Source organism: Mus musculus, chromosome 2 (assembly GCF_000001635.26).
Source record: "Mus musculus strain C57BL/6J chromosome 2, GRCm38.p6 C57BL/6J".
In the NCBI taxonomy this organism is placed as follows: Eukaryota; Metazoa; Chordata; class Mammalia; order Rodentia; family Muridae; genus Mus; species Mus musculus.
Window position 1 is genome coordinate 7,899,249 of NC_000068.7, and position 22,130 is coordinate 7,921,378.

Here is a 22,130-nt window from a genome sequence, read left to right on the forward strand (position 1 = left end):
GTGTTCATATGTGCATGGCATGCATTGTGTGTGCATGTGTGGGCATGTGTGTTTTTGTGCATGTCTCTGTGTGTGTATAGACCAGAGGTTAGTGTTGAGTGTATTTTTCCATTGCTCTCCACTTTATATTTTAATACTAAAAATGATTGACCTGGAAATTCACTAATTCAACTAGCCCTACTAGCCAGCAAGCCCCAGGAATCTTCCTGTCCCTGGCTCCCCAGGTCTGGAATTAATGGTGTGCATGAACTCACATGGCTTTTTATGCAGGTACTGGAGTCTGAATATAGGTCCTTATATTTTCAGAAGAAGCACATTACTGATCATGCCATCTTTCCAGCCTGGGTTATCTATTTTTAAAGGTAAGTTTTTCACTTCCATATAAATCACCTAATTTGGGGATATTCAGTAGCAAACAAACCAGTTGAATTCTCCGAGTCTATTAGGTTTTAGTGTGTCAGTGTTATTTGCTGGTTGATTATTCTGGGTAGATACTATCTCAAGACTAAGGTTGACTTAAGTTCAAGCTACATCTCTAGTTGCTACTTCAGACAAAGTATAATTGCACTCATAAAGCAATGGAAAATGGATAACTCTCCAACATAAACTCACACCATAGACGAGGTTGTATGACTAGTTGTAACTGAGAGCTATTTTGTAGGTATAGATATAGGCCTGTGTGTCTTCTTCCAGACTCCCTAATTTTCATGAGGTGATTCTTGGCAAGAAATGTAGGGAAATCTTGAGAACTGCAATATTTTGTAGGGGTTTTTTTCTCATCATGGAACCCTCTAAAGTTGGATTGCATCTTTTATGGTGGTCTGCATCATAAAACATAGGAGATCATACCCAAGCACCTTGAGTCTCTAGGACCACATTGATACACAGAAGTTGTGATGGGGGCGTCAGGGATACTTCAAAAATGTTTCTTTTCCTGAAATAGTGGCAGGTGTTTTCTCTAGTTTCTTTAATGCTTCCTAAGGAGGTGTCAATTATTCTCAGTCCATCTAAACTGCTGGCATCCTATTCACCTGGCAGCTGTGAACAGTATTCCTTTGAGGTTATCCACAGTCACAGTTATTCAGATGCTAATTTCTGAAGCTACCTCTCCTCGGATATTTTTTAAAGCCATGAAGAATCCAAATGGCTTATTTTTTTATGGATCTTTACCTTTGGACTTTTGAGAGGCAGGGGCCTATGAATGCATTTCTTATTGATAGTGCAACCTCAGGGACTCTACAGGCAATTCAGTGTAAATCACCTTGAACACTGACGAGGACAGTGTATAGTCAATCGAATTTTACCCCTCACCTGTGGGAATGCAGCATTACCCTCATGGACCATTTTTATGGATGCCTTAGCCTACAGAAATAAAAAAGAATTTGGGACAAATGCTTCCTTTCACCCTAAATATTACAAATAGTAAGAGATTCTGAGTTTGTTCCCTAGTCACAGTTAACAAAAATAGATAAAGAGACCGTTTATTATGGCCCCAGCAAATTCTTCTAATTTCATAGGAATAGCCACTACTGATGTAAAGGCTAGGTGGTAGGAAATAGCTGTTAAAATTCAGATAAAATTACAACTATGTAAGACAGGAGGTAGGATTGTTTGAGGTCAATGACACCAGAATGGAGACATGACTGAGTAGAACAGAAAGTCCAGTTGAATATGATATAAACTGTTATGATCAAGGACTTTGGTGCTCTTGTGAGACTCCTAAGGGTGGGAACAGGTGTATATATGACTCTTTTACCTGTATTTGAGACTCTTTTCCTCCTATTCGGTTACCTTTTTCAGCCTGGATATGAGAGTTGTCATCTTGACTTAATGTATCTTGTTTTGTTGTCTGTCTCTCATCCTTGGAGACTTCCTCTTTTCTGAAGAATATACAGAGCAGGAGTGGATCTGGGAGAGGGGAGAGGTTTGGGAAGCTAGGAGGAGTGGAGGGAGGAAAAACTGTGGTTGGGATATTAAAAAATGAAAATAATATATATTATATATAAAGAATTTGTAATTTATTATTTATCACTTGCAATACATTCAAGCTTTAAACAGCAAGTATAACATCATTGTCATGCTTTAGGAGAATTAGGTACCAACAACCTCCCTGAACCTCTCTTATATCTTGAAATTGTTCCTTAAATCGTTGGGCCTCCCAGCTGTTCTCTGACCATTCGAAGCGCATTGAAATCATTGTCTATTTTGTATTAGTTGGAATCTTTAGATGAATATAATTGATAGAATAAGTCTATATCTATTAAAAGGGCAGTTTATTATAATGGCTTATGGACTATGATCTGGCTAATCCAATAATGGCTGTCTCCTAACCTAAAGGGCAAGAGTATTATAATTGGTTAATCTATGAGGCTGGATATCTCAGCTGGTCTTCAGTGTATATTGGAATCCCAGAGAAGTAGGTTCTTATACCAATGAACGAATGCTTCCACAGCAAGAAGAATTTGACAGAGAAAATAAAGGCAAGCAGGCCAAAAGCTTTCTTTCCCATGTCCTTTTATATGGGCTGCCACAAGACAGTGTGGCCCAGGCTTAGGACAGCTATCCCACCTCCAGTGATTTATGTTTCAGGTAGGTTTTTCACAACCTTAATGATTTAATAAAAAAAAAAATCCTACAATTATGTTTTCAGCCCCTGGACCTTCAGTAATTTTAGATGTAGTCAATAATCAAGATTAGCCATCACACCATCTTTCCTAGAAGTTTTATTCCCTAGCTGTTCACTAGACTTGACTTCTGTTTTGTCCTTATTTCAATTTATTGTGAAAATATCATATTATTGGTGAAACATTCTAAGATTCCTATAAGATTTTAGTCTTTCACATGAATTCATGTTTCCTATGCTACATGCCACTACTTAGTGTTTGCAATAATGCCAAGAAATTTGGGACTATCTCCTTTTATATCCATTGTTAATGAAGGGCAATAAATGTTTGTCAAATGATTAGAAAAAAGGCAGAAAAGAAATAAACCTTAGCCTGTCAAATGATTGGGAAAAAGACAGACAAAATATATCTTGAAAGAAAAATAGGTAAACAGACTAAGATATTTATATTAACTGGACAATTTAACATCAATTTGTTATCATACTATTTTTGAGACTAGAAATATTACACTTGGATTACCAAGCTTTCTTTCTGACTTAGTGGTTTTGCAATGTTTATAAACAGTGGGGTATTTCTTATCATTCTCCTTATCAGGATATTATTCCATTATAAAATATTTCCTATAAGGTGAGTAGAATCTGATTGATTTCCAAAGGTCCTAGTATCCAAATATCAATGCCAAGGACGAGCCCCATCTTGGAGAGGGGTTCTGAGAAAGGACCCCTCTCCTTTGAAAGTGGTGAAAAAAATAACTAGAAGACAAACCATGGGTACAAGCTGATGAACTGTGTTCTACTCTAGATGGCTCCCTAAACAGCTCTCTGTAGATAGCCCTTGGCTCTGTAGTTGGCTCTAGACAGTTCTCTCTTGAGACAACTCTATCTTAAGACAGCTCTCTCTTCTTGAGACAGATCTCTAATGGTAGAAAAAATTTTAAAAGCTCTCGAATAGATTATGGATTTCCCCACCAAACTAAACAAAGAGCTGCTATAAAAAAATTCTTGGATTTCTAAAAAAAAAAAAAATCTATATTCACTCTTCAAGCAGCTCTCTTTGATAACTGCTAGAAAAAAAATTCTAAAAGAACTGTGTTAGCTCTCCAAGCAATTCTTGGAATTTCCTACCAAGGTCAAAACTCCTGTTAGAAAAAATTCTAAAGGAGCTGTGTTCTATCTGCAAAGATCTTCAGACAGCTCAGCCCTATATAGAAAAAATTTGTTAAAAAAAACCCACTGCTTTTGCTCTCTGCTAGCTAATATCATACAAAGCAATAGCCTAGCCTTTTATTTACACGTCAATTTATTCATTTATTTCAAGTTCCCTCATCATCATCCCACTAATCAGCATTCAATGTCATAAGCCCTTGACTCTTAAAAAGAGACAACAAGCAATTTTTTTTGAATTGTGCAAAAGAATTCAGAAATCTGGCTGCCTATATTAAGCACAGACAATAAGCTAGCTGGGTAGGACCCTGCCCTGAAATTACCATCTCTACCATGACTGGGCCTGTACATGAAACACCCTCTGTCCCAGGCTGACCTTGAACTTCGGAATCTGCCTGACTTTGTATCTGCCTTCCTTTGTTTCTTTGAGACAAGTTGGCTCATAGTACAGTTGCCTCTGTTTTCTATGTCCTCAAAACCCCTCATATAATTCATATTGCATCTTTCTATTTTGTATAGTTGAGAAATTATATATTTTGAATCCATGTTTTCACTTTCTTTCTCAAAACCTTAAGGGCTGTCCTGAAGGTCACAACATTCTATCATTTTGCTGAGACATTAGATACACTCTTATTTCGTAGACCTTTGCAGTATCTGATTATCATGGAGTCAATAGAGAGGATATTCTTCAAAGGAGAAACATAAAAATAATGTACATTATTATACAAACAAGTCTTATGTCCACAGCAACCATCAACACTTGTGGAGGCCCATGGCCTACTGACTCTCTTCTGGGGGGTGGAAACCATGTCACAACATGCCTACCATGCATGGCCAGGCTGGACTTGGTATATCAGTACCTTATGAGTTTTCACACATCACTCTGAGGATGATAGAAATATTGGGTTCACTAAGGAGTAGATGTAGAGGAAAGAGGGACAATTGGCAAGTTCTGTTTTCTAACTTGAAGGGAGGACTTGCCTCAGGGTCACCAGAAACCATTTTCCAGTGTGACCCCAAAACTCTTTGCAACTAATATTCTCAGAGGAAAAGTGGTTAATCAGGCCGATTACAGCACATAAGAATTAAAATGATTTCTGTATGGATTACAGATGTAATGACAGAGGTATAAAGGAAGACTGATATAAGTAAAAGAGGTGTATCCCAAATCCTCAACTGTTTTAGTCTCCACTGTTGGAGGGAGAGAGGAGAGGCTGCAAGGCAGAAAATGTAATCTCTAGGGCAGAGCTACTACTGGGAGGCCTGAAGGAGCTTTGTAATCATCAGAAGATAGACCCAGAGTCTACCACAAGTGATCCCTGATCAAGCATCACTTATGGTAGAGAAGTATGGAGATTCTCAGTGGGGCTTCCTCAAGTAGCACATCGAAACGCTAAGCAGAATTCTTAGAATTATAAGTAAGAATTTTGCTTTGTTTTATTTTTTGTTTTTATTTTTTGTTTGTTGTTTGTTTATTTTGTTTTTTATTTGGGGGGCTTTTCTGGCTTAAAAGTTACCATATCATACAATTAAAAACAACTGTTTCAGCAATGTTTACCATAAGGAAGAAAAGGCATTGAAAACCATTACACCTACCAAAGGGTAGCTAAGTCCAAAAGAGTGTGTCAGCCCATGAAACAAACAAACCAAACAAACAAACAAACAAAAATGTATCCCTGAAAGAGCATCTTAGATGAGGAAGAAAGTACAAAGCAGTTCTAATTTGAGATGCAAACCAACATCAATGATAGGAATCAGGAATGGATAATGTAGACGACATATACATTGCAAACTCATCAAGAAATCCGAAGAAAAGACATGAAGAAAATGACAGCTACATGGGGGGAAAAAAGCAGCATCAAATCTACACATGATATTGTTTACAGAAATTAGGATATATATTCTCCTTAAAATAATAAAAAGAATAGGTATAATAATCCAAAAAATGCATGTCCTTTATACATATGAGATCATAGATGATATAAGGATCATGGCAGAATATCACACATTACCAAATATGCTGTCTTTAATGACCCACAAATATGATAACCTTGCTTTTTGAGCTCTTTCTTTTGTGTCCTCCCATCCATTCATTTCACAGATTCTGTGATTTTACACTTTGTTGAGAAATTTAACTGTGATTTTATGAGATGTTAATGTAATCATAGCATTAATACTGTAATTAGATAAGTATTTTATTATGTACATTTTCTTCTCAAAGATATAAGTTAAGAATTGTAAGTTCTATATATGCTTACTTAATTAAGTAATTGATTAAATAATTGTAGTGTTTTTCATTTATTGTTCTAAAAATAATTTTCATTTCATTATTTAATTGATTAGCTTTTTCAGGCTCTCAGTTGGTCTGCAGCTCAAGATACAGCCAAGGGATAACTTGAACTTTCTGATTCTCTTATCTCTAAAGTTCAAACTAAGTGTTGGGAGTTTAGGTATGTGCCACACTTTCTGCTTTATGGTTTTAGAGATAGAACCTGGGGCTTGGTGCATTCTTGCAAATACTCAAGAACTGAGCTATATCTGCAATTCCACAGTCTTTATGTTCAACAATGACAAGAACAACAACAACATCAACAACAACGAAACAACAAGAGCAAAGCCAAGCACAACAAAAAACTTTCAACTTTGATCTATCTAGTGAGAGACTTGAAAATTAACATGTTAATTTTTTTTTAACTTGTGTAACAGTGAGTCAAGAAACTTAACTACTTAACTACTTTGTTCAAACTATTTCTAGAATTGATTATTTTTGTTTTCTTCCCTCTTGGCTTTCAGATTTATGAACCTTGAGAAATGGTGGCATCTCTTTATTAGAAGACACAACAAAAACAAAAACAACTGGCAATTCTCACATTAACAAAAAAGGCAATATTTTGGGGCTGTACTGGACTTTGAGCACAGATGTCTGTTTGACTCTTGCAGCCAGAGATGGGTCCCTGCCCAGCTTTCTTGGAAGAAAAGCTTTAGACCCCAGCTGCTGCCTACCCCTATAATAGATGCCAACATTGTTCAGGGACACCAAAGCCACCTTATCATCTGTATTCCTGGTTTCTCAAATGACTTTCATGTCAGGCTCCCAGACAGTTTTTATCTGTGGATCTTGTGATATGTGGCAGTAATTCCCTAATAAAACTAAGCCATTATGGAAAAACAGAAAGGTTGCAAGTGTCTGGCTGAGACACATTGTTATTAAGAGGTTCGCACAGAAGCAAAGCACTTTTTTTTCAATTCTAGTGTTCAGCAGAGTTTTATGATATATTCTTTAATACTGGTTTCTGTTTTATTATTGATTAATTTGTCCTCTTCTTTCCTACTCTTCACACCCCAAGAGAGGCAAGGAATAGAAACACAGTATTTTCTTAAAATCCTCAAGCTGTGTCTGTCAAGTAAGAAAGTGCAGTGGCAGTGTTCATCTCGTGGGTGGCTCAGTTGAAGACACAATCTGTTAAATAACAAGTGTCTGTATGAAGCTGAGGGATGGAAGAAAGGAAAGGAACTGAAGAAATCAATCTGATCCAGTTTCTTCCAGGGTCACTTAGTGAGCTCATTGAAAATAAGCTCAAATTGGTTGATGTTTGCTTTTGTGCTAAGATTTCATTTTAGGAATATCATTGGTTCATAATAACCTCTGTATATCTTGGTAAAACTACAGTTAACTATGATCTTTAACCCTTCTATAATGCTATAAAACTACACTAATTTCTTACACTAATAAGATAGAATATTGTAAATTCTTTCGGCTAAACAAAATACAAAATAACTTAAGAAATGAAAAAGAAAAATGAGAATTAGAAGGATGAGGAGGAGAAGGAGAAGGGGAGGGAGAGATAAAGGAAGAGGGAGAGGAGGAAGAGGAGAAAGAGTAAGAGGAGAGAGAAGAGGAGGGGGAGGAGGAGGAGAAGAAGAAGAAGAAGAGGAAAAGGAAGAGCACAGAATAGGAAATAAGAGAAACCAAACATCACAGAACAGCCTTGTTCCAGTTTCCATTTTAGGTCCTGGATCTTTTGACTTCTAATTTTCTAGAAAATAGAGGTGAAATCAAACAGTGATCGTGAGTGAATTATGTTTACATTTTCTAAACTTTGTTCTGTAGAACAAAAAATGTGTCGTGAAACATTGTTGATACTTCATTAGAAAAACTAAAAAGAAGTTCCATGGGCCAGGCAATTTTGATGATGCTTTGTAAGTACCTTTTTATAGGGAGACATATAAAAATCTCAGAGAATCCCTTCAGATACCTGCTTGTTTCAGATTATCCATACTCACTTCATCAGGGAGCTCTCTGCACCTTTTGCAATGATTAACATGGGTATTTCTCTGGGTTGGGTGGTTACCTTAGTCTGTAAAGTACTTGCTTGGTATACAAGCTTTGTAGGCAATGAAGACATGAATTCAGATTCCAGCAGACACAGATATGGGTTAGGTCTGGTGGCACCTGCCTTTAAACTAAGCACTTGCAGGCAGAGGCAGAGATATATCTGTATGATTAAGGCCAGTCTGATCCACATGGCAAGTTCCAGACCAAAGAATAGAACATGATACGCCCATGTCTCTAAGAGCGTTGGGTTTGTGCGAAATCAAAAAAAGTGGATCTTAAATTCTAGCAGCTATAGGGGACTTTCGGGATAGCACTTGAAATGTAAATGAAGAAACTATCTAAAAAATTTTTTTTAAAAAGATAGAAAAACAGCCTTATTCAAGAGGGTATTTGTTCACCCATTTTTTTAAATAAAATATAATCTTAATACATACAGGTTATAAATTAAAATCATTTTCCTTTTTTTCATTAAAAAATATTGTAATGTCTAGTGACTACTTGAGTCAGTGATCTTCAGTTCTCACAAGAAATCTCATCTCAAACAGTAACAGGAAGACTAATCAAGATAGACATTCAATCTTGACCTCTTGTATCTTTATGCTGACTCTTACATGTACAGTCAGACACACAGACACACAGACACATGCACACACAGACACACACACACCCATCTACGAAAAGAAGCTTCTGTCTAAAGGAAATATGGAGACAAATAGTGGAATGGAGACTGAAGGAAAGACCATCCAGAGACTGCCCCACCTGGGGATCCATCCCATATACAGACACCAAACCCAGACACTGTTGCTGAAGCCAAGAATTGCTTGCTGGCAGGTGCCTGATACAGCTGTTTCCTGAGAGTCTTTGCCAGATCCTACCCAATACAGATGTGGATGCTCGCAGCCAACCATCAAACTGAGCACCAGGGACCCAATGGAGGATAGGAGAAAGACTGAAGAAGCTGAAGGAGCCTTATCTGGCATCAATGAGAGGAGAGGGCCTTGGTCCTGTGAAGGCTTGATGCTCCAGTGTAGAGGAATGCTAGGATGGAGAGGCAAAAGTGGGTGGATGGATGGGGGAGCAGCCTCATAGAAGCAGGGTAAGCAGGAATAGCATAGGGATTTGCAGAGGGGAAACCAGGAAAAGAGATAGCATTTGAAACGTAAACAAATAAAGTATCCAATTAAAAAATAAATTAAAAATTTTTTTAAAGTGCAGAATAAAAGACTTACTGAAACAGTTCTTTATTATTTGAAGAATAAAAATTGCCACTTGGATCAAACTGAGACAACCACACATAGCAAAATGTATTAACATAGAGTCCTGCTAGCCTGCTTTATCATGTGTAGCTGGTGCTAGAGTAATGGCTTCACAATAACAAACTGTAGCACTGTGCAAGCTGCTTTCTTACTGTGTGGCTAATGGTAGTTTTCTTTTCTTTTCCCTCTGTGCTTCCTTGCTTCTCAGAATATGACCTGTATCTATTTCTGTCTTTGATGATTATGGGCATGAAGAGCCTTAGATACGGAGGGGAAAAGATAATTGCCCTGGGCTACAGGCATAAGTAGTAACTGAGTGTTTGGAGAAGATTATACATCTTGAAATCTAGCTTCCTCAGACACCATCATTACCACTACCATGACCACCCCACGAGGTACCAGAACTTAGTTATAGCTGAAACTAGTTAAGAACAAAACAAATCTCATGGTTGGGAAGATGGGGGGAGATGCCCTGCTCTCTCCACCTTGTATTCTATTCCTGGCTAAATACACTTGACACTAGCAATTTGCATTCATTATATTTGATTTATATCCCTATGCCCAATCATGCAACTGTAGCCTATTTAGAAAATTTTGCCCACAGCATGACAGTTAGAATTCATGCCCACAGCATAACTATAGCCAGGGGTGACTTGGGTTCTGATAATGTCAACAAGCTTAAAAATGCATTGACTATATTATAGACAGGTTCAAAAATACCCCAGGTATGAAACACAGAAAGGCAGAAACACCCCGGAAAGGTTGATAATTTTTGATAAATTTTTTATTGGTTCATTTGTTTATTTGTGTTTTTGCTTGGTTGTTATTTTATGATAAGAATATATTGGTGCACATATCCAATTCTTGACATTAGCAGTTTAGGAGACTTAGTAACAGAGTATGCATGTTTTTGCCTTGCTTCTGGAGGCTAATTGGGTATTTCTAATCTCTTTTGCTTAATCAGTATTTATTTGGGACAAAATGTTTCATCTCAGTAGAAGCAAGCCTGCAAAGACTCCTTTGAAGTACTGCAGCCCAAGCCAAGGGCAGATGGATTTCATGCTAAACATTATGGACGGGAGAGACTGGAATCAAGTAATCAAACTGTCTCTCATTCCCTCTCATTTCAATGACCAAGCATCTGACAGACACACCCTAGAGGAAAAGCTATTTATTGTGGTTCACAGTGTCAGAGGGTTCAAGTCATGCCTGTTAGGCCTGTTATGAGGTAGAGCATCGGGGTTAGGTGAGGGTATGATAGAGATGAGCTGTTTTTTCTGTGGTCAATGGGACACAGACAGCATACGAGATAGCTAGTGGTTACATAACCTAGAACATCTTCTTCACAGTCTACTACTTCCTGCTAGGCCCCTCTTTCTAAAGTTTCCATAACCACCCAGGATAGCACTACCATGTGGGGACTAGGTATTCATAATTTTGAAGGTTTGTCATATAGGGAATTCAGACCACGTGGCAATATGAGGGGTACAGTGTCTTCATATTCTCTGACTCAAAGCAGCCTACATTTCAAAGGGCCAATATTTTAAATTAGCTAGTCTTATGGCTTTACCATTTATTCTTTTGCTTCTTCTAAGTGATGTTACTTTTTTTTAACATAGGAAAGTGGGTCTTTAAAGAAAAAAGTACTTCTCACAATTTTATCTTCTCTACCCCTTTCACTTAGCAGACAGTTTTATGAAGATCTGTTTGTTTATTAGGGTTCATGTCACTTAGCCAATGTCTCTCAAGAACCTTTATCTCGATTTGTTGGCTTTGCCACTTAAGGGGGCTGTATCTGCAGAAACTATGTCTCTGACATTGCTGTAGACACACACACACACACACACACACAAATACAGAGAGAAAGAGAGAGAGAGAGAGAGAGAGAGAGAGAGAGAGAGAGAGAGAGAGATCAAAGCTTTAAAACCATTTAAGAGATAGGTATAAGCACTTTGGCTCAGCCAGTATAGCAAGTAGAACTCCATAAATCAGCACTAATTTAATAATCTTGTACTAACTAGTCTATGAAAACTGTGACAATTAAACTGAAGATACTTGAATTTGTTGGCACGGCCTCTGTATTCAGTACTCATTTGTAAAAGAGGGGAAATACAGACTAATTTTAGAAGGTCTCTGAAACTTTCCTAATTATTTCCTCATAAAGATGACTGTGGCACACACAGATACATGCATACACAATTTGAGGAAATCTGACTGGGTAGCAGGTCAAAAGACCCTTCTAGGCTATTTCCAGGAAAACAAATCTGACATATTTTGATTATTATTTTGATAATTTTCCTCTCCTGAATTAATAACTATACTCAATTGAAAACAAGTAGCATTAATTAAGCCCCCCCCCCAGGTGAAAATCTCTTTCACTTATTTATAAATATCCCAAAGATGGATCTATATCTTAACTCAGTTTTCTTTCTGTGGGACTACCATTATTTTTACCATAGTCATACAATCCAGTGCATAATGTTTTTATGCCATGCTAAATTAATAGAGGGAATAAAAATACCTCAAAAATAAAATTCTAACTCTATGGTTTATTTATTTTTAGAAAGGAGAAAATAAAAAATAGTTTGAAAATAGGAGAAATTAAAGTGCTACTTAGTGAAATCTTGTCTTTGTGAGGTAGAGTTTTTACAAAGCAGCCAGGGGCATTTGGGAGGCAATTGATTAGCAGGAGAGAAGTAGAACCCAGGCTCCCGTATGGCTGGGGGCAGTGAGTGTGTAGAATCAACAAATTGAAGGGAGTGCTTATGACTTTTATTGTGAGTCAATTCTGAATCCCCAGAAGTCTACAACTTGCAAACCAAGAATAAAACAAACACGACCTTGGAGTTGCCATGAATCCTGGGCAGATAAGGCACCTCTCTCAAAAGAGCATTACTATTGAATGGAGTCTATTCAATTCTCCACAGCAGGGCAAAGAACACAATATTAGTGCCACACCATCTTTTCCATTGTCTATGAAATATTTGAAGTGGAAATGGCTTCTTTCAACACCAGGAGCCATGTGGGAAATGACCTATGGAGTGGATAAGTTGACAGGCACAGTGGGAAATTTCATCACACTTTAGAATCTGACTAGCATGGAAAGCTCACTCTAGGTTCTCCTTCACCCCTGGCAAGTGCTTGGAATTGAATCTGTAAATGTTAATCGATATTTCAAGCCTATTAAAGAAAGAAAGACATTGGGAAAATCAAAGTAGTAATAGCCAGTTTGGCTTTATGAAGGTGTGTACTTGTTAAGAGCATAGAATCAAGTGTGGGAAAATATATCTTTGCAAAATTCTTTAAAAAATTAAAATACTAGTTTATTTAGGAAAGTGATAAATGACTTCCACTGGCTTTTTGCTGTACCTATAGACCACAGCATAACATTTTCTTGCAGTAGATGGCAATTAACAGAGACCCTTCAGAGACTAAATGAACCCTGGCTGTTCATCCTCGAATTAGATATTCACAGACTGAGAAGACTCAGACGAAGAGACAGGAAGATTGTGAGAACCAGGTGTAGTTGATAATGTCAAGACAGCAGTAGTTTCCAGATATGTCAAGGAAGATTCACATATGGACTCTCCTCGATTATGTTAGAATGCACAAGACCTGCACAATCTCCCAACAGACAAAAGTCTCAGCTCAAAGGGTATGATGAAAGATTCGAAATTCTACCATCAGCTGGGGAGTTGTTAATATCTGGCAGCTCCTCTCAGAGAGAAAGCCTGTTTTGTGTGTGTGTGTTTATTTGTTTGTTTATATGATGATGGTGAAGGTGGTGATGGTCGTGGTGGTGGTGGTGGTGGTGGTGGTGGTGGTGATGTGATTCTTCATAGGCTGACCCCAAGGCAGGACCCATTCTTTAGCTGGGTAACACAAATTGGACTTGATGTAGAAAGAAGAATAAAGAAATTTCTGACTTAGGTGTTAAGGGCTGGCATGTTTGAGAAGATAACAAAAGGAGAAGTTAAGGTGAGTAAATATGTTCAAAATAAATTGTGCAAAATTCTCAAAGAATTAATAAATACTTTTTATGATGTAAAATATAATTGATTGTTATCTGAACAAGATAGTATTTCTTTCTAGAACACTTAGAAATAATGGCTTTAAGTATATTGTGAGATATTATTTTGAAATAATCTCTCAATTTTTGAAAAAAAAAAAGTAGCCAAGAATCCATATCATGACATTCACATATCCTTTATTCACAGAAAAAATGTTGAGAACTCAAGAATATGTAAGAGATATATTTGAAGCACAAGTGAGTAGAAGCTTTATAAGAAAAAAAATCCCCATTACTTCTTGGCCTTTTGGTTAAGATCAAGTGTAGAAAAACTACCTTTGAACCTGGAGTTTAATACAAAGTATTCAAGATCAAATCCATATGGAAAAGAACATCTGAGAAAGAAACAATAAAAAAAATGTCATCATTAAAAGGGAAACTCAGGTAAAGTTAAAGTCATCTATTTCACGGGAGAAAATATTCAAAATCTATAGAGCAATAAAAAGATTTACTGTAAAATATGTAAAGAGCTTTAAGAAATCAAGTAAACTACAATTCTCACTTTTGAAAAATTAGACAAACAAGTAATTAATGGAATATAAACAAACTGATAAATCAAAATGATTTTATGTTGGCTAAGTAGACAAATAACATAATGGTTGATGTTCATTGTTATTAGAGATGAGAAAAGCTGATACCCTGTTAGGGCTAGTAAATGAAATGCACATTATACTTGAAGATTATGAGGATGGAAAATATCCCATCTTCTCTATTCATCATGTACACATGTGAATATTTCAAGGAAATGTTTGTAGAATGAAAAATGTGTGCTAATTTGCTTCTAAGAAAAGCATTGATCAGGAACATATAGCAGCAAAGAATAAGAGGCATTTGCTGTGAATTCTTTTCTTGATTTTGGCCATTTTGTCTAGAGTAAGATAAAATCCCAAACTAGTTTTAATTTGAATTTCCTTTACAATTAAGAATGTCTACCACTTAAAAGGAAAACTTCCTAGTGATTTCTATTTCCTTTTTTTAAAATTCACTGATCTTGTATTTTCTCACTGAGTTGTGTTAGTTTGTTTTGTTTTCATTTTCTGTGTGTTGTTTGCTTTTTGTTTTTGTTTTTGTTTTTTTTTTTATATTCTAGACAGTAATCTTCAGCCAGATGTATAGCCAGTGAAGATTTTTCCCCGTTCTTTAATTTGCCTCTTCAGTCAATTGGTTGTGTCCTTGACTGTATAGAAATTTTGGTTTCATGATGTCCCATTTGCAAACTGTTGGTCTGAATTCCTGTACTACCAAAGGCCTAACCAGAAAGTTCTTGCCTCTACAGATAGGTGTATAGCTGACATTTTCTGGAAATAGATTCAGGGCCTTATACTGAGGTTCTCGCTTCATCTGGAATCAAGTTTCGTGCCCAGTGAGGCCTAGTTTCATTCTACATGTGCTTATCTAGTTTGGCTAGTATCATTTGATGAAGATGACTTTTTTCTCCAGTGTGTATTTTAGATGTTTTAGTTCCAAGAGTGTAGGCTTATGTAAATAAGAAGCAATGGGCACAGAGCTTGGTATCTTCCTAGGCAAAAGGAGAGAATCCAGTATGTGTAACTTGTACACAGCACACAAACAGAGAAGTATTCACCAGCCAAGTAGATGATGTTGGAGTTCAGGATATGATCGTTTGGAACATGATGGAGAGGTAAAAACTATGGATGGCATTTTACAAATCCTTTGAGAAGTAAAAGAAGAACTCATGATGACTTGAGAGGCAAGTATTCCAGACAAAATGTCCTAAGATACTTAGGCAGAGCAATACCTGCTGTGTTGGGTGAATATCAAGACCATCATGTAGCTGAGCAAGGCAGTTAGGAAAGTACCATTAGTTCCATACAGCTAGCTCACAGCTGCCAGACACCACATGGCTCTGTTTTGAATGCAATAAGTCCAGGCCCTGATGCAGTCTGTGTGTCTACTGTATTAAGGAAGACTTGATTGTGTTGCAGGAGCAAGCACAATGAGACAAGTAGCTTTGAGTATTTGTTGCAATATTATGATAGGAAAGAAAACTGGAATACTCCAAGCTTGTTGGTATATTTTACAGATACAAGGGAATTACAATACATATAGAATCCAAAGAGGGAAGGGCAAATAACAAGTTCTCACATCCTGCTTCCTACAGATGAATGCTTCTCTGACATATAAGCATCTACTTACTGCTATGCAAATTTAAATGTAGTATCTTTAAAGTGAAGAAATTATGAATACATCATGCCTTTGTAAATATAACTACTCCATTGATTTTTAGGTTCCATGGCCCTTTGAAATTGAAAAAATGACTTTATTTGTGCACAGTAAGAAAAATAGTAAGGTCTTGTGTGTTGACTCATGTCTAACAATCCCAGCATTTTGGATTAGAGGCAAGAGGAATCTGAGTTTGAAGGGATCCTATATATTGAGTTCCATGCCAGCCTAGACTACATGGCGCAAAACTAACAAACACAAACCAAATTAATTATGAATGAAAAAGCAACAGGAAAATCTAATGTTTGATAAAGTAATCAATAGAGAAATTAAAAATAAAAGCCTTTGGAAAAAGAGGTATGTAGATGTTGATGCTTGCTCCAAGAAGAAACAGGTTAATGAATGAAAATCTTGTTGCTATGGTCAAATAGGGCTACCTTTCTGTGAGTTTTTAACCATTGACACTCCTGAGAACTCCAAAAACATATATGGCAGTTTCAATTGCTCAAAACTGTACATCATAAATAGATGGCAAGATTTTAATACTGAGGAGACAGCATGGCTTAGTCACAGGATATGAGGGATATAGCTGGAACTGGGAGCTAGAAGCTGGACCCTCCCTTTGCTGGCTATCCCTCACAGTGCCAGAAGGAGCTATTCCTACTACTGTAGAATTGTTGACAGTCTTACTCAGCAGTGGATCCTATGTGGAACAGTACCAACCACCTAGGAAAGATGAGCCTCATTGGTAGAATAATCACAAATATGTTATAGGAGTAACCAACCTGACTGTATTTGTTAAACACTTCACTGGAGGGCATTCACATTTGGTACTGTAAAACTGCTTAAAAGTCTATACCTGGGAAAATCACAGGCCCTATGAGGAGAATTTTGCTTTTGTTTTGATAAATAGACATGATGTGCCTACAAGTTACCTTTTTTTTTTTTTTTCCATTTTTTTTTATTAGGTATTTAGCTCATTTACATTTCCAATGCTATACCAAAAGTCCCCCTTACCCACCCACCCCCACTCCCCTACCCACCCACTCCCCCCCTTTGGCCCTGGCGTTCCCCTGTACCAGGGCACACAAAGTCTGCGTGTCCAATGGGCCTCTCTTTCCAGTGATGGCCGACTAGGCCATCTTTTGATACATATGCAGCTAGAGTCAAGAGCTCAGGGGTACTGGTTAGTTCATAATGTTGTTCCACCTATAGGGTTGAAGATCCCTTTAGCTCCTTGGGTACTTTCTCTAGCTCCTCCATTGGGAGCCCTGTGATCCATCCATTAGCTGACTGTGAGCATCCACTTCTGTGTTTGCTAGGCCCCGGCATAGTCTCACAAGAGACAGCTACATCTGGGTCCTTTCAGTAAAATCTTGCTAGTGTATGCAATGGTGTCAGCATTTGGAAGCTGATTATGGGGTGGATCCCTGGATATGGCAGTCTCTACATGGTCCATCCTTTCATCTCAGCTCCATACTTTGTTTCTGTAACTCCTTCCATGGGTGTTTTGTTCCCACTTCTAAGGAGGGGCATAGTGTCCACACTTCAGTCTTCATTTTTCTTGAGTTTCATGTGTTTAGGAAATTGTATCTTATATCGTGGGTATCCTAGGTTTTGGGCTAGTATCCACTTATCAGTGAGTACATATTGTGTGAGTTCCTTTGTGATTGTGTTACCTCACTCAGGATGATGCTCTCCAGGTCCATCCATTTGGCTAGGAATTTCATAAATTCATTCTTTTTAATAGCTGAGTAGTACTCCATTGTGTAGATGTACCACATTTTCTGTATCCATTCCTCTGTTGAGGGGCATCTGGGTTCTTTCCAGTTTCTGGCTATTATAAATAAGGCTGCTATGAACATAGTGGAGCATGTGTCCTTCTTACCAGTTGGGGCTTCTTCTGGATATATGCCCAGGAGAGGTATTGCTGGATCCTCCGGTAGTACTATGTCCAATTTTCTGAGGAACCGCCAGACTGATTTCCAGAGTGGTTGTACAAGCCTGCAATCCCACCAACAATGGAGGAGTGTTCCTCTTTCTCCACATCCTCGCCAGCATCTGCTGTCACCTGAATTTTTGATCTTAGCCATTCTCACTGGTGTGAGGTGGAATCTCAGGGTTGTTTTGATTTGCATTTCCCTGATGATTAAGGATGTTGAACATTTTTTCAGGTGCTTCTCTGCCATTCGGTATTCCTCAGGTGAGAATTCTTTGTTCAGTTCTGAGCCCCATTTTTTAAGGGGGTTATTTGATTTTCGGAGGTCCACCTTCTTGAGTTCTTTATATATGTTGGATATTAGTCCCCTATCTGATTTAGGATAGGTAAAGATCCTTTCCCAGTCTGTTGGTGGTCTTTTTGTCTTATAGACAGTGTCTTTTGCCTTGCAGAAACTTTGGAGTTTCATTAGGTCCCATTTGTCAATTCTCGATCTTACAGCACAAGCCATTGCTGTTCTGTTCAGGAATTTTTCCCCTGTGCCCATATCTTCAAGGCTTTTCCCCACTTTCTCCTCTATAAGTTTCAGTGTCTCTGGTTTTATGTGAAGTTCCTTGATCCACTTAGATTTGACCTTAGTACAAGGAGATAAGTATGGATCGATTCGCATTCTTCTACATGATAACAACCAGTTGTGCCAGCACCAATTGTTGAAAATGCTGTCTTTCTTCCACTGGATGGTTTTGGCTCCCTTGTCGAAGATCAAGTGACCATAGGTGTGTGGGTTCATTTCTGGGTCTTCAATTCTATTCCATTGGTCCACTTGTCTGTCTCTATACCAGTACCATGCAGTTTTTATCACAATTGCTCTGTAGTAAAGCTTTAGGTCAGGCATGGTGATTCCACCAGAGGTTCTTTTATCCTTGAGAAGAGTTTTTGCTATCCTCGGTTTTTTGTTATTCCAGATGAATTTGCAAATTGCTCCTTCTAATTCGTTGAAGAATTGAGTTGGAATTTTAATGGGGATTGCATTGAATCTGTAGATTTCTTTTGGCAAGATAGCCATTTTTACAATGTTGGTCCTGCCAATCCATGAGCATGGGAGATCTTTCCATCTTCTGAGATCTTCTTTAATTTCTTTCTTCAGGGACTTGAAGTTTTTATCATACAGATCTTTCACTTCCTTCGTTAGAGTCACGCCGAGATATTTTATATTATTTGTGGCTATTGAGAAGGGTGTTGTTTCCCTAATTTCTTTCTCAGCCTGTTTATTCTTTGTGTAGAGAAAGGCCATTGACTTGTTTGAGTTAATTTTATATCCAGCTACTTCACCGAAGCTGTTTATCAGGTTTAGGAGTTCTCTGTTGGAATTTTTAGGGTCACTTATATATACTATCATATCATCTGCAAAAAGTGATATTTTGACTTCCTCTTTTCCAATTTGTATCCCCTTGATCTCCTTTTGTTGTCGAATTGCTCTGGCTAATACTTCAAGTACTATGTTGAAAAGGTAGGGAGAAAGTGGGCAGCCTTGTCTAGTCCCTGATTTTAGTGGGATTGCTTCCAGCTTCTCTCCATTTACTTTGATGTTGGCTACTGGTTTGCTGTAGATTGCTTTTATCATGTTTAGGTATTGGCCTTGAATTCCTGATCTTTCCAGAACTTTTATCATGAATGGGTGTTGGATCTTGTCAAATGCTTTTTCTGCATCTAACGAGATGATCATGTGGTTTTTGTCTTTGAGTTTGTTTATATAATGGATTACATTGATGGATTTTCGTATATTAAACCATCCCTGCATCCCTGGAATAAAACCTACTTGGTCAGGATGGATGATTGCTTTAATGTGTTCTTGGATTCGGTTAGCGAGAATTTTATTAAGAATTTTTGCATCGATGTTCATAAGAGAAATTGGTCTGAAGTTCTCTATCTTTGTTGGATCTTTCTGTGGTTTAGGTATCAGAGTAATAGTGGCTTCATAAAATGAGTTGGGTAGAATACCTTCTACTTCTATCTTGTGAAAAAGTTTGTGCAGAACTGGAGTTAGATCTTCTTTGAAGGTCTGATAGAACTCTGCACTAAACCCGTCTGGTCCTGGGCTTTTTTTGGCTGGGAGACTATTAATAACTGCTTCTATTTCTTTAGGGGATATGGGACTGTTTAGAAGGTCAACTTGATCCTGATTCAACTTTGGTACCTGGTATCTGTCCAGAAATTTGTCCATTTCGTCCAGGTTTTCCAGTTTTGTTGAGTATAGCCTTTTGTAGAAGGATCTGATTGTGTTTTGGATTTCTTCAGGATCTGTTGTTATGTCTCCCTTTTCATTTCTGATTTTGTTAATTAGGATTTTGTCCCTGTGCCCTTTAGTGAGTCTAGCTAAGGGTTTATCTATCTTGTTGATTTTCTCAAAGAACCAACTCCTCGTTTGGTTAATTCTTTGAATAGTTCTTCTTGTTTCCACTTGGTTGATTTCACCCCTGAGTTTGATTATTTCCTGCCGTCTACTCCTCTTGGGTGAATTTGCTTCCTTTTTTTCTAGAGCTTTTAGATGTGTTGTCAAGCTGCTAGTATGTGCTCTCTCCCGTTTTTTCTTGAAGGCACTCATAGCTATGAGTTTCCCTCTTAGAAATGCTTTCATTGTGTCCCAAAGGTTTGGGTACGTTGTGGCTTCATTTTCATTAAACTCTAAAAAGTCTTTAATTTCTTTCTTTATTCCTTCCTTGACCAAGGTATCATTGAGAAGAGTGTTGTTCAGTTTCCATGTGAATGTTGGCTTTCTGTTATTTATTTTGTTATTGAAGATCAGCCTTAGTGCATGGTGATCTGATAGGATACATGGGACAATTTCAATATTTTTGAATCTGTTGAGGCCTGATTTGTGACCTATTATGTGGTCAATTTTGGAGAAGGTACCATGAGGTGCTGAGAAGAAGGTATATCCTTTTGTTTTAGGATAAAATGTTCTGTAGATATCTGTCAGATCCATTTGTTTCATCACTTCTGTTAGTTTCAGTGTGTCCCTGTTTAGTTTCTGTTTCCATGTTCTGTCCATTGGTGAAAGTGGTGTGTTGAAGTCTCCCACTATTATTGTGTGAGGCGCAATGTGTGCTTTGAGCTTTACTAAAGTTTCTTTAGTGAATGTGGCTGCTCTTGTATTTGGAGCATAGATATTCAGAATTGAGAGTTCCTCTTGGAGGATTTTACCTTTGATGAGAATGAAGTGTCCCTCCTTGTCTTTTTTGATGACTTTGGGTTGGAAGTCAATCTTATCAGATATTAGGATGGCTACTCCTGCTTGTTTCTTCATACCATTTGCTTGGAAAATTGTTTTCCAGCCTTTCATTCTGAGGTAGTGTCTATCTTTTTCTCTGAGATGAGTTTCCTGTAAGCAGCAAAATGTTGGGTCTTGTTTGTGTAGCCAGTTTGTTAGTCTATGTCTTTTTATTGGCGAGTTGAGACCATTGATGTTAAGAGATATTAAGGAAAAGTAATTGTTGCTTCCTGTTATTTTAGTTGTTAAAGGTGGCATTCTGTTCTTGTGGCTGTCTTCTTTTAGGTTTGTTGAGGGATTACCTTCTTGTTTTTTCTAGGGCGTTGTTCCCGTTCTTGTATTGGTTTTTTTCTGTTATTATCCTTTGAAGGGCTGGATTCGTGGAGAGATAATGCGTGAATTTGGTTTTGTCGTGGAATACTTTGGTTTCTCCCTCTATGATAATTGAGAGTTTGGCTGGGTATAGTAGCCTGGGCTGCAGTTTGTGTTCTCTTAGTGTCTGTATAACATCTGTCCAGGCTCTTCTGGCTTTCATAGTCTCTGGTGAAAAATCTGGTGTAATTCTGATAGGCTTGCCTTTATATGTTACTTGACCTTTTTCCCTTACTGCTTTTAGTATTCTATCTTTATTTAGTGCATTTGATGTTCTGATTATTATGTGTCGGGAGGAATTTCTTTTCTGGTCCAGTCTATTTGGAGTTCTGTAGGCTTCTTGTATGTTCATATGCATCTCATTCTTTAGATTTGGGAAGTTTTCTTCAATAATTTTGTTGAAGATGTTTGCTGGACCTTTGAGTTGAAAATCTTCATTCTCATCCACTCCTATTATCCGTACGTTTGGTCTTCTTATTGTGTCCTGGATTTCCTGGATATTTTGAGTTAGGATCTTTTTGCATTTTCCATTTTCTTTGATTGTTGTGTCGATGTTCTCTATGGAATCTTCTGCACCTGAGATTCTCTCTTCCATCTCTTGTATTCTGTTGCTGATGCTCAAATCTATGGTTCCAGATTTCTTTCCTAGGGTTTCTATCTCTAGTGTTGCCTCGCTTTGAGTTTTCTTTATTGTGTCTACTTCCCTTTTTAGGTCTAGTATGGTTTTGTTCATTTCCATCACCTGTTTGTATGTTTTTTCCTCTTTTTCTGTAAGGACTTCTACCTGTTTGATTGTGTTTTCCTGTTTTTCTTTAAGGACTTGTAACTCTTTAGCAGTGTTCTCCTGTATTTCTTTAAGTGATTTATTAAAGTCCTTCTTGATGTCCTCTACCATCATCATGAGATATGCTTTTAA